General features: G+C 36.1%; 1 non-coding gene across 1 annotated transcript; it reads right to left on the bottom strand.

Annotated features, from left to right (window-relative positions):
- Nucleotides 1-3,330: 3,330 nt before the first annotated feature.
- LOC121230097 (small nucleolar RNA R71) lies at nt 3,331-3,437 on the bottom strand. The gene has a single exon (XR_005928049.1). It is a non-coding gene; the product is annotated as a small nucleolar RNA R71 (small nucleolar RNA).
- Between the last annotated feature and the right edge of the window lie 11,527 nt (nt 3,438-14,964).

Genomic DNA, 14,964 nt, shown 5'->3' with positions numbered 1-14,964 from the left:
TTTTCATATTCCCTTTGGGTACAATAACTCGAAATTTACTTGTCACTTTATTACTTGTAGCAATTGTGTACATTTGCATATTTCTGTCGTTCCAAGTTTTTGGTGCCGTTGCCGGGGACTGTGTTTTAAAGTCATTATTTTTGAATTTGTTAGTTTTTTATTTTGGTTTAATTTTCTCTTTAAAATCTAACTTAATTAATTTTTCTATGATTATTTTAGGTGTTTATGAATATTGACCGAATTATTGACCTACTCCCTGTAGACCCTGAGATAGAAAGAACTTTTCGGGAGCGAAGAAGACAAGCAAATCAGATACGGACCGAAGAGATGAATGAAAATTTGATCAAAGGAAATGGAGCAAACCCTATAACACCCCTATCCTGTATCCATTGCCGGACTAGGGTAGCGAACATATCGAAACATTTCGCAATCATTTCACAATCAAAAGTCATGCATCGTCATATCATAGTAAAAAATCAACATTAAGTCCCTTTCTTAGGTCAATGAGACCATAAACATGCATTAGGAAGAGGTCGGGACTAAACCGAACACATACAAAATTTTTTTTGAAACTTAAAAATTTTTCTAAGTTACAAAGGTCACACGCCTGTGTGAGTAGACCGTGTGACTCACACGGCATTAGACACGCTCGTGTGTCTAGACTGTGGCGAAACAGGGCATACATACTAACTTATCCACATGGCCACAAGACACACCCGCGTGTCTAGCCCGCGGTCGAAACTGACTTGGCCACACCTGGCACACGCCCGTGTGTGCGCGACCATGTGGTCTGCCCAGGCTCATTTCGAAATGGCCCTCGAGCAACACGGTAGAGGCATATGCCCGTGTCCCTGCCTGTGTGGCAAAAATAAACCATCTACAAGGCCAATATGCCACCCAATTGGGTCCTCCCTACAATTTCAAAATCAAGCATCATATATGCAACATTTTCAACCAAAACATGGTCATTTATTATTTTCATGCATAGAAATATATCAATTTCTTTTTATGTATTTCAAAACTCGAATAACCATAACAAATCACACATCCAAACCTTGTTCCATTTTTTCATAATTCTCATGTGCGAAACATAGGACCACAATTTCATATAACGAGCATATATAACACATCGTTCATTGTCATATATTTCATATATCATCATTTGAATCATACTCACATTTCATATCAGAATTTCATATACAAATCACATGTACCTGAATGATATATGGCAAAACACAATTATAATTCCACCTTTCTCATATAATTCATTTGATTATAGTTCACTTGCTAGTATCCACATCTCATTTTCACATAGTTCATATATCAACTGATAATAATCATACTCATTTTCATTGCTTAATTTCATATATATCGTAACATACCTGATTTGGATGCACATTCATATACTCATTTATTTCTCGAAACACCCGTTGAACCGTTTGGAATCAATAAGGATACTCGGATAGCACATAAGCTCGTACAACACCAACGTCCCAGATGTGGTCTTACATATAATCAAATATCAATGCCACTGTCCCAGACAGGCTCTTACACGAAACCATATACGATGCCAATGTCCCAGACATGGTCTTACATGTAAATCACAAATCGATGCCAACGTCCCAGACATGGTCTTACACAATAACACATATCAGAATCCTATGTCATGACATATGTATCCTAACTATTCCTATGGTTCATACAGGGCTTTTCAAACGTTGTCACATTATAGGAACTTTCTCAATTTCCCCTATTTGAACAATCCATGATAGGAACAGATTCTCCAAAGCTCGATTCAATTCTGCATCACATATGTATATATATATCTTTACAACTCCATTAAGCACATATAATGCACATACATTTCAATTTAACAACATTTATTTACTTATTAACTTACCTCATATGGACAACAACAGACCGGAACGACTATTCGATAATTTTCGTCTTTCCCCGATCCAAATCTGATTTCTTCATTTCTTGATCTAATTCAATACAAATTCAACTTATTTAATCATATATTCAATCAAATTCATCTAAAAACACATAAATGGGCTAATTAAACTTTTGCCTCTAACATTTCACATTTTTTTTACAATTTAGTCCTTATTTCACAAAACACAAAATATTAAAAATTTGACCACACCCATGCTTGGAAAATTTCACTAAGGTCCCTAACAGCCCATTTCTTTCATTTATTTCACATTTTTACCCCTCAATTTACAAAATTTTCAATTTAGTCCTTAATACACATTTTTATCAAAAATCACTTAATTAAACATGAAAATCAAGCATCAAAGATTTATTCTTCATCATAAAAAAAACCATTTCATCACATTATCAACAATGGAAAATCATAAATTCTTCATCAATTCCAAAAATTAAAGCATGGGCTAACTAATTTACGAGGCAACGATCTCAAAAACGTAAAAATTACTAAAAACCGGGTCAAATGGACTTACAATTGGTCCCCCCAAGTGCCGAACTATTTTGAGCCTTCAAACCCTATTTTTCATTGTGATATTTGGCCATTTAATGAAGAAGATGAACCAAAAATTGATTTTGGTTTTATTTATTAAGCATTAATTAAATAATTACTAAAATAACCTTAATAAAATAACACCAAAATCATCCATTTAATGGCCATTACCGTCCATCAACCATAATAGTGGCATAATTCCATTTTAAGGACTTAGCAATTAATAAACCATAGCAATTTAGTGCTTTAACAATTAGATTGCCACTTTGCGTTTTACGCGGTTAAGTCCTTTTTGCAAATTGAGCACACAAACAATAAAATTTTCATACGAAAGTTTCACACATATCAATTCACGTACTTTAAGCACGAAAAATAATATTAAAATATTTTTTTGACTTGGATTCATGGTCCCCAAACCAGTTTTCGACTAGGGTCTAAACCGAGCTGTTATAAACCCTGCTCAAAATCCTATCCTTATTGCTGACGATAGGGATAGAGCTTTAAGATAGTATGCTATGCTAGTGTTTAATGATCTTAATCTGGGTATCAGGAGAACTAAAATTGAGGCATAACAGTTCGAGCTGAAGCCAGTCATGTTCCAGATGCTTCAGACAGTGGGCCAATTCAGTGAAATGTCTACCGAAGATCCTCACCTACACTTAAGACTATTTATGGAGGTGAGCAATTCTTTCAAACTAGCCGGAGTACCCGAAGATGCATTACAATTGAAGTTGTTCCCGTATTTGCTAAGGGACAGAGCTTGAGCCTTGTTGAACTCATTGCCACCAAACTCAATTTCCCCATGGCAAGAGTTAGCAGAAAGATTCCATATGCTGCATAGCAAGAATGCTGTGTTGCGGAATGAGATCACTATTTTCCAACAAATGGATTATGAGTCCTTGTATGAGGCATGCGAAAGGTACAAAGAATTATTACAGAAGTGCCCTAATCATGGAATCCCACATTGCATCCAACTTGAGACATTTTATAATGGTCTCAATGCTCACACGAGGATGGTAGTGAATGCTTCTACTAACGGTGCTCTCCTTTCTAAGTCTTATAATAATGCTTATGGAATCATTGTGAGGATTGCTGGTAACAATTACTAATGGCCAACCAATCGAGAAGCGTCAGGAAGACGAGTTGCTGGAATACATGAATTAGACGCTCTTACTTCACTCGCACCTTAGGTATCATCAATATCCTCAATGTTAAAAAATCTTACTCCTAATGGGTCTAATAGTTTTGCAGCATAGCCACCAAATCAATTTGAAAGTATAACATGTGTTTATTATGGGGAAGGAAATTTGTTCGAAGAATGTCCATCGAACCCAGAATCAGTGTATTACATGGGTAACCAAAATCAAAGTCGGGGAAGGCAAGGACTGCAATCCAATTTCTATAACTCATTGTGGCGAAATCACCCCAATTTTTCCTAGAGTAACCAAGGGGCTGGAAACAGTAACACTTATGCCCAACCTAGACCAACCCAGCTACCTAGTTTCCCTTAACAAGTTTAGAAACCAACTCAAGCTAAATCATCCAATACCTTAGAGAATTTATTGAAGGCATACACGGCGAAAAACGACGCCACTCTAAGGAATTTGGAGAATCAATTAGGCCAACTTGCTACTGAACTCAGGAACCGACCACAAAGTGCTTTACCTAGTTATACAGAGAATCCAAGGAATCCAGGGAAGGAGCATTGCAAAGTGTTGACGTTAGGAGTGGAAAGACAGTAGAGCCCAACACCATCGAAGCTGAAAAGGAGAAAGATGATGCTCCAGATTCAGAGGAAGTTCAACCGAGTGTTGAATTTCCAGTTTCACAAGAACCAGAATCTACAAAACCTGACAAGGTAATTTCAGAACCAGCTAATTTTGATCAACTAATAACTCCATTAGATGCAAAATTGCCATAGAAGACGAATCAACCAGTTTCAGTAAAGAAACCACCACCACCCTACCTTCAAAGACTTCAGAAGTAGAAGTAGGAAATTTAATTCAAGAAGTTCCTAGACATACTCAAGCAACTTCATATCAACATCCCGTGGGTTGAAGCACTTGAGCAAATGCCCAACTACGTCAAATTCATGAAAGATATCCTGTCCAAAAAATAAAGAGTTGGAGAATTTGAGACGGTAGCTTTAACGAAGGAATGCAGTGCATATCTTCAAGATAAATTACCCCCAAAGTTGAAAGATCTTGGATGTTTTACCATACCTTGCAACATTGGAGCAACATATTGTGGTAAGGCATTATGTGACTTAGGTGCGAGTATTAACTTGATGCCTATGTCAATATTTAGAAAGTTAGGGATAGGTGAAGTTAGACCTACTACGGTTACACTTCAATTAGCGGATCGATCCTTAGCACATCCAGAAGAAAAAATCGAGGATGTATTGGTACGTGTAGATAAATTTATCTTCCCTGCTGATTTTGTTATTCTAAACTTTGAAGTAGACAAAGAAGTGCCAATTACCATAGAAAGACCGTTCTTAGCAATCGGAAGGACCCTTATTGATGTGCAGAAGGGCGAGCTTACTATGTGTGTTCAGGATGATCAGGTAACATTTAACATTTTTAAGTCTATGCGATTTCCTAACACAATTGATGATTGTTCTGCAGTATCCAATTTAGAGGATTTAATAGTAGAGAATGAGCTCAACTATGTTAAGGATCCGTTAGAACAAATTTTGACATCAGATTCTCCGAATGATGAAGAGAAGGATGAATCCTTAGCATTGTTAGAAGCTAATCAAACGGGATTTAATTCGCAATCCCGTTTTGAATCTTGGGAATTAAAAAAAAGGGATTATGCCCAACCAAAAGTTTCAATCGAGGAGCCACCTAAATTATAACTCAAGGTACTACCTTCACATTTAAAATATGTTTATTTAGGTAACACTTCTACTTTGCCTGTGATTGTTTTAGCAGAATTAACTAGTGAGCAAGAAGAGAAACTTATCCTGGTGTTGAAACAATTCAAGAAGGTTATCAGATGGACCATAGCTGATATTCACGGAATTAGTCCATCTGTATGCATGCACAAGGTTATCCTTAAAGATGGAAAAAAAGGGACGATTGATAATGAAGACTGAACCCATCATGAAAGATATAGTTAAGAAAGAAATCATCAAGTGGTAAGATGTAGGTATAATATACCCCATCTCAGACAGTTCATGGGTAAGTCTGGTCCAGTGTGTGTCAAAGAAAAGAGGTATCACAGTAATTGAGAACGAGAATAACGAGTTGATACCGACTAGAACGGTTACGGGATGAAGAATTTACATCGATTATCGAAAGCTGAACAAGACGATTAGGAAAGATCACTTTCCTTTGCCATTTTTGGACCAGATGCTGGATAGACTCGCAGGGTGAGACGATTACTATTTTCTTGATGGATACTTGGGATATAATCAAATTACAGTAGCACTAAAAGATCAGCACAAGACAACATTCACCTACCCGTACGGTACATTTGCATTTAGGCGCATGCCATTAGGTTTATGTAATGCACCTGCTACATTTCAAAGATGTACGATGTATATTTTTACTGACATGGTTGAGAAGTATTTGGAAGTTTTTATGGATGATTTTTCAGTATTTGGAGATACATATGATGATTGCCTAGCCAATCTAGCCAAGATACTAACGCGATGTGAAGAAACAAACCTAGTACTCAACTGGGAAAAGTGCCATTTCATGGTACGAAAAAGGGATTTTTCTAGGGCATCAGATAAGAAGACATGGAATAGAGGTTGATAGAGCAAAGGTAGATATTATTGAGAAACTCCCACCTCCAACATCTGTAAAGGGTGTTAGGAGCTTTTTGGGCCACGTCAGTTTCTATCGAAGATTCATCAAGGACTTCTCCAAAATTTCTAAACATTTATACAAATTATTGGAGAAGGACGCGACGTTCAAATTTAATTAGTAATGCTTAAAGGCTTTCAAAGATTTGAAGAGTCAGTTAGTTAGGGCACCCATAATCGTCACATCATACTGGGATTTTCCATTTGAATTGATGTGTCACGCAAGTGACTTCGTGATAGGAGCTGTCATGGGTCAACGAAGGAACAAAGGTTTTCATCCCATCTACTACACAAGTCGAACTCTGACAGGAGCTCAACTGCATTATACAGTAACAGAAAAAGAGTTACTTGCTATTGTGTTTGCTTTTGACAAGTTTCGATCTTACCTTGTAGGTACCAAAGTGATTGTCTATACGAGCCACTTGGTAATTAAGTACTTATTTGCCAAGAAAGACGCTAAGCCGAGGTTGATCTGATGGGTACTTCTACTTCAAGAGTTCGATCTAGAAATTCAAGATCAAAAGGGAGTAGAAAATCAAGTAGTAGATCACTTGTCTAGATTGGAGCTGCAAGAAGGGAACTCTCCTCTTATACCAATTCGAGAGGTGTTTCCAGATGAACACATACTGAAGGTAAATCATGTCCATAATACCCTTTGGTTTACTAATATTGCTAACTTTTTAGCTTGTGGTTTGATGTCGATTGATAAGACGTATCATCAAAACAAAAAGTTTCTTCGCGATGTGAAGTACTATTTCTGGGAAGAGTCGTACTTGTTTAAGAAGTGTGCAGATCAAATGATCAGGAGATGCATGGCAGAAGATGAAGAACATAAGATCCTATATCATTATCACTCAGCTTTGAGTGGGGGACACTTCGAAGGTACACGTATTGTAGCCAAGGTATTGCAAGCCAGATTCTTTTGGCCAACACTATTCAAAGACGCATATGCCTATGTAAAGAGTTGTGATAGATGTCAAAGGGTTGGAAATATCACCAGCAGAAATAAGATGCCTCGAATGAACATCATTGGGGTAGAATTATTCGATGTTTGGGGTATTAATTTTCTCGGTCTTTTCCCTCTGTCTTTTGGTCACAAGTACATCTTGGTAGCTGTAGACTATTTGTCTAAGTGGATTGGGGGCTGAAGCCTATCCAACAAACAATGCTAAGGTTGTGATGAAGTTTTTGCAGAAACATGGGTTCACAAGGTTTGGAACTCTAAGAGCAATCATCAGTGATGAAGGGTCCCATTTTTTGAACAAATGGTGGAAATGGTTATTAGATAAACATAGAGTTAAACACAAGGTCACTTCAGCTTACCATCCACAGATGAATGGGCAAGTTGAACTGGAAAAAAAAGAGATCAAAGGCATACTTGAGAAGGTAGTTTTCCTGAACCAACAAGATTGGTCCAAAAGACTAGATGATGCTTTATGGGCTTACAGAACAGCATACAAGACACCTTTAGGGATGTCACCCTACAGGTTGGTCTTTGGGAAAGCCTGTCATCTGCCCTTGGAGTTAGAGCACAAAGTTTACTAGGCCTTTCGACAACTCAACGTGGATCTTAAACTCGCTAAAGAGAAACAGATGCTCCAACTCAATGAGCTAGTAGAGCACAAAGTTTACTAGGCCTTTCGACAACTCAACGTGGATCTTAAGCTCGCTAAAGAGAAACAGATGCTCCAACTCAATGAGCTAGAGGAATTCCGAATGTTCTCGAACGAAAATGCCAAATTACTCAAGGAGAGACTTAAGAATTGACATGACAAGCACATTCAAGTTCGAGAATTTGAAGTAGGTCAGCAAGTTTTGTTATTTAATTCCAGATTAAGGTTCTTTCCAGGTAAACTAAAATCACATTGGTCTGGTCCATTTACAATTCATCACGTCTATCCATACGAAGTTGTTGAACTCCAAGGTAAGAAAGGTAATTTTCCAGTTAATGCTCAGCGTCTGAAACATTACTAGGGAGATAAGATTAAACGGAATCAAATTTCGTTCATCTTACCAAATGTTTAAATTTCTTATTTTCCTTTTTAATAAATGATTTAGGGTATATTTTCAGGATTAGTATGTTTAAATAAATTCTGTCTAGGAGATTGGAACTTAAGCAGGACCGCTTGTGACCCCTTCAATTTTTCCTGGGAATTGATTTTAACATAATTTTTTGAGAAATTATCCCCTAAATAGAAAATTAAATTTTTGGTTTTTCAAATAAAAAGGTCAATTTTGATCCAAGTTTTAAATTGCAACTCAATTTCAAATTTTTATTAAGTCTATGGACTTAATTGAATTATTTTTAAAATTTGGTTACTCTTTTCGTAAACAATAAAAATTAGGTACCTCTTTTTGTAAATATTTTCAGAAGGCATATAGAATAATTTGTTTTTTTTTAAATTTACAAATAATAATAATAAGATGATAATATTTAATTATATCTATTATAATTGATATATTAATTTTTATCAACTTAGTATGGAATTTGGATTAGTTTAATTTTAATTTAATATGCATATATTTGATTATTAATTGTTGTTAACTTTGAGTAGAATTAGAATTAGAATTTTTTTTTAATTGTTAAATTATACTAAGAATTCTACTCTAATCCCTACTACTCTCACTATAAATTCCACCCATTCTTCCCTCTATTCATTTATCACTCAAAACCCTAAAGCACCAAATCCCTTAAGTGCCACAAGCTCCTAGCCACAACATCACCCAGCAGTCGGCCAGAACACGCCCAGCAAACCTCACGCACTCCTGCCCATCGGGCATTGCCTTGCGCGCCTAGCCATGCTCAGCGCCTGCTGCTCTAGCCCAGCTGCCCAGGCCGTGTCCCACACCTTCACCTAGCGCCTGCACTAGGCCTGCAAAACGAGGTTCTGCGCACTGCTCGCACACCCAGCCCAGCTCCTGCTCACGCTGCCTGCTCCCGCGCCCTTCCACCCGTACACCTAGCAGCGTTCCAACACTCAAGCGGCACACACCTTCACCAACCCTTAGCTAAATCCTCCAACCTACCTTAAATCGACCTATTTTTCTTTCTAACTACTTTTTTAGGATTTCTTAAAAAAAGGTGGTAAGACCGTATTTTCTGTTAAATTTTAATTTTATTCTAATATTTAATTTTTCAATTTATTAAATCATTAATAATTTTTAAAATTTTTGAGAAAATAAATTTTCCCATCTTTTGTTCAGGTTAATCATGCCTCGCAAGAGAACTTGTGCTGGCGCCCAAATTGATGAAACACAAAACAAGTTCCATTGTGAAGAAGACAAAGCAAGATACGAGAGTATCTTCAAAAACTAACAGATGCATCCAGAGAAAGGCTTTACATTGAAACATAGCAACTACAAAGACTTTATGGCACGTATTCGTCAAGTTGCTAAAGCCCTTAATTGGGAATTCTTTTGTGAGAAGAGACCTGGTGTGGATGAGGAGTTAGTGCACAAATTCTATGTGAATTTAACCTCAAGCGAGTTGATAGAAGTTCCAGTTCGCGAAATCAAGGTACCAATAACTTCAAACGCTATTAATGAGTTCTTTGAATTGCCTGATTTACAAAAAAATGAATATTCCTCCTTAATGAGCGATATCGAGCCTGAAAATTTGCAAGAAATACTCGAGGAACTTACAGTTCCAGGTTCTAAGTAGACTATGTCAAAGCAAGGAATCTACACTTGTAGAAGAGAATATTTGACACCACTTGCGAAGGTATGCTTCTAATTCATCCGATTCAACCTTATGCCTAGTTCACATAGGACTACAATCTCATTAGAGCGAATGGTCCTATTATACTCGATTTTAACTAGAAAAACCATTGATGTGGGAAAAATTATCCTGAGAGAGATGCGGAATTGTGCCTGTAACACTCCTTAACCGTATTCAACATCGGAACAGGGTACGAAGCATTACCGGACTGAATCATACACAACATGTAAAACTGAGCTAGAAAATTTCATTCATATCAAAATCATTCAAACACATGCATAATGTCCCTTACACGGGCCTTCGAGGCCACAAACATGCATTGAAAGTAGTTAGGGACTAAACTGAGAACTTAAAAAGGTTTTGGGAAAACTTAGAAAATTTTTCCATGAAACAGGGTCAAACACCGGTGAGGACACAGGGACACGCCCGTGTCCTCAGGCCGTGTAACACTCTGTTTATAACGGTAGCAAACAAACTGAACCACACGGCCTAGCCACATCCCCGTGTGCTAGGCCGTCTGATGAATTAAATTCTCATAATAATGCTACAGACTTCACACACCCTAGACACATGCCCATGTCTCCAGGCCGTGCCTTCACATGGCTGAGACACACGGTCGTGTCTTTGCCCATGTGGCCAACACTTAGGCTATTTTCCAAGCCTCTTATTACCCTTAATCCCTCACATACTTAAACACATCATGGGCACATAATATAACATCAATTTAATAATTAAACATCCTCCCTTAAGACTCAATTATGGCATTTGCATGTCATCTTACATATGTTTCAAATACTCATTTTATACCAAGTTTAAAAACACCAATTCACAATCAATTGGACTTGTCATTTTGATTACCACTTATTATTTTATACCATGATTATCAACCTATCAATCAATCCTAACTTAATTATCAAGCATTCATGTTCAATCGTCATCACCTTGTTACCATATCACACATTTAATCCTTGGCTATGACCATTTCGATTGGTCATAAAGCATTCATCAAGCACATATACCATACACTACCCATTCATAGCGAACAAGTATGATCACATCACAAGGCATTAGCACATAACATGGATAATTAGGCTTACAAACCCATAATCAAAATAAGCCACATCTCATGGCTATACACAATGAATCAACATAAGCCAACAACTTTGGCCAAATCATAAAAACACGTATTATAATAACTAAGCCTCTATACATGCCACTCACTCGAAATATTTAAGACTTTCAATACCCCAAATTGATAATTTGATAGTGTGATACTGCCTCTGACGATCTCCAACCCCGACCCAACCTGACAACACTAAAAGAAATGGAAATGGGGGAGTAAGCTTTATAGCTTAGTAAGTCCGTATGAAATTAATAAGCATTTCATTTGCATGCATTTATCAACTTCATCAACATGTTCTTGTAATTACTAATTATTCGATTATAAGGCTCACCCCTTTCAAAATCATAACCATAGCTTATCGTACTTAGGTTTTGGTCAAGCAATCATAATCCCTTCATGAGTATGCATCTCAACATATGTACCACAAATGCATATTACTTATGTGTATTCATGTTTCTCAAGTTATATAGCTTGACATCGTTCAACGAATTAGAACCTTAAAGAATAAACACATTGTGTTTGAAGTCACATTGACCTAAAAGTCTTACACATATTCAACAATCGGATTCATCACATATTTATCCCTCATAAATATAGATTTATACTTACATGGTCATCAGAATAAACATTCTCATAAGCATAACTTTATTGTAAAAATTCTTCCCACATATTCATCACATCTCATGGTATTTTCATGAGTTTGAGGTGCATACCTATGCCACTTGCACAAAATAGCTTACTTTTTCATCTTGATGCAATCATAAAGATTACTCATTGAGCTTCTTTTAAACTACCCATTGAACACTCGGAATACTATCGAATACATAGGAGGTTTGCACCTAAGTGCCTTATATGTAGCCAATGCTACTTCATATCTCAAATCACATGTTGCTCATTTATGACCTAATCACGGGACTGCTCATATAGGCCGTCAGGTATCCACAACACATGCTAGACTACCTCGCCATTAATAGCATATACAAGACCAGTACCCGAACGCTAAAAGATGTGTCATTCATATCACGAACTCAGACCACAACTCAATGAGTTCGAATGTCACATATATCATGAACTCAGACACAACTCAATGAGTTCAGATTACATAATTCCTAGTGACATGTCACTTGTATCCTAAACTATTCCTAAGGTTCAAATGGGATTCTTTGATACCGCATTTCTGTTGAACTTGCTCGTAATGTCGATTTCAATGCTCATAGCACCAATCACATACTCATGGAATAATCAAGCATACTCATAATAATAATAAAGCATTAGAATTCACTTGATATCAAAGCAATAGAAATATGACATAACATCTCATATGAACTTACCATATATGCAATATTAAAGCCTTTAAAGTATGGTACATGTTGCATTATTTGCAAATGAACTTGCTTGTCGAATCCTCGTCGAGTACATCCATATAACCAATCATACGGCTTATGTAATAATAAATGAGCATTACAATTCAAACATAACATCGCATTATTATTATCACACGAACTTACCTCGAATCTAAGAATGGCTATTTATTTCGTTTCAGTCCATAATCTCGATATTTCCCGATCTAAGCCCAAATTTCATTTTCCTTGATCTAACAAATCAAATATAACTTATATAGCACTGGCATTATTCAAGTCGATACAAAAAATATTACTTTGGCAAATTTATAATTTTGCCCCTAAACTTTTTCATATTTACACTTTAACCCCTAGGCTTGTAAAATGAATTGTATACATTTTCTTTGTTACCCAAGCTTGGCCAATTCATATACCTTCTCATAGCAGCCCACACTTTTCTTTATTTGATTTTTTACTACTCACTTTTTCAACTTTTACACTTTGGTCCTTTTTAGGTGTTTTTATGCAAAAATCACTTAGTAAAAGATGTTAAACACGCATTAAGCTTTCATATTCTTCCATTTATCATCAAAACACAAGCATGTCATGCAAGGGTCATATTTTAAGCATGAACCCTACTTCAAAATATGGGTAGAAATGGATAGATCATGCTACAAGGACTTCAAAAATGCAAAGAACATAAAAAACGGGGATTGGATGCACTTACTAATGAGCTTGGAAGCTTGAAAACCCTAGCCATGGTGTCATCCTTGGTTCACACGGCCATGGGGAAGAAAAGACGAGCAATTTGACTTTTATTTTGTCTTTTAGTCCATTTAATTACTAAATGACCAAATTACCCCTAAAGCCTTTCTTTGAAATTTTACCATACATGTCCATTTTTGTCCAAATTTTTAGAAATTGGTTAAATTACTATTTAAGGACATCTAATTAATAATCCAATTCAATTTCATACTAAAAGATTCTAGAACACAAGTTTTGCTACTTATTCAATTTAGTCCCTAAAGTCAAATTGGGCACTTTAGGCATAAAATTTCTTCACGAAATTTTTACACAAGCATACAAACATATCATAGATCATCAAAAAATCATAAAATAATTATTTCTATTTCAAATTTGTGGTCTCAAAACCACTATTCTGGCTAATCCCTAATTCAGGATGTTACAACTCTCCCCCCTTTTTTAGGATTTTTGTCCCCGAAAATTTTATCGGAAAAAGAGGTTTGGCTTTCACATATACTCCTCTATCTCATAATTCTTTCTAAAAGACTTTTTATGCTTTTAATACTTAGTTCTCTAATCTGTCGTGCTAGAATTGTGAGTGGTTCTCTGTTATATAACACATCAACTGAGTCTTAACCTCTATTGGAGAATTTATATACACAAGGTTTGATCCATACTGTCACAACACACATACACATATCATACTTGAATCTTTCAAATTCGACTGGTGAAGTTAGCCAGTTCATCGAGGCCTTATACTCTTTATAATTTCACACGGTCCGATAGTTCGCGGACTCAACTCTTAATTGTCTTTAGATTTCAGAGCCTCCCTTAATCATGGTATAAAACTTGAACCTCAATTCGATTAATGAAGATTAGCATTCTAAGAAATCTGGAAACTTCAGAAACACATAATCCCATTTATCTGTTAAGTGAGAATTCAATACATACCGAAATGATTTGCAGATTTCACCAAACATTTAACAATGGGTCACATAAAATTTTACTACTTCAAAGGTAAGGATAATCCCGATATGAAATCTATAGTAACTCTCTCTCATTTCCATTCTAGTGTCAACACTGGTGAAAATAGTCCTAATGACACTTGATGTTCAACTTTCACCCTGATAACATTTCAAGTATTTATACACAAAGATCGAAATGTCAAGTTCTAAACTCGTTCACTAATACACTATTCTTGTGAGCTTTCTTGCGAAATTTTTGTATAAGTTATGGACTTTCTACCCAAGCACTTGTAACTGCATTACACTCTTCTCGAAGATCATACAATAACTAAATCATCATCTTTTAATAATTTCCAGTTAGCTACATTATCTCAACTCAGATCTTTCTATGACATCGAATACTTTAAGCTGTCACATTACCTTATATTCTTATAATAGGTCACAATCCATTCAACAACAGATCACTTGAAATCAAGAAGCCTTTGCCCAATGTAGACTAGACCAGTTCAAATTTCACAAGGCGAAAATTTTATCAATCATAGCAATTTTAAATCATATCAAAATCTTCTAGGAAATATACACTTTTCTTTCAAACTATCCGTATTTTACCCGTAAAGAAATGAAATTTTATTATCAGACTTGAGAAAAATGATTCAGACATAAATGTCTCAATAAATATTTCAAACAATAACCCATACAGATTGAACGATCAAGTTGGTCTTCATTATCACTTGATAATACTTCAAGAATCCTTTCTTCCAGTTGACAGAACAATTCATCA

This window comes from Gossypium hirsutum, chromosome A05, assembly GCF_007990345.1.
Source record: "Gossypium hirsutum isolate 1008001.06 chromosome A05, Gossypium_hirsutum_v2.1, whole genome shotgun sequence".
In the NCBI taxonomy this organism is placed as follows: domain Eukaryota; kingdom Viridiplantae; phylum Streptophyta; class Magnoliopsida; order Malvales; family Malvaceae; genus Gossypium; species Gossypium hirsutum.
This window is presented reverse-complemented; position numbering and strand designations above follow the sequence as displayed.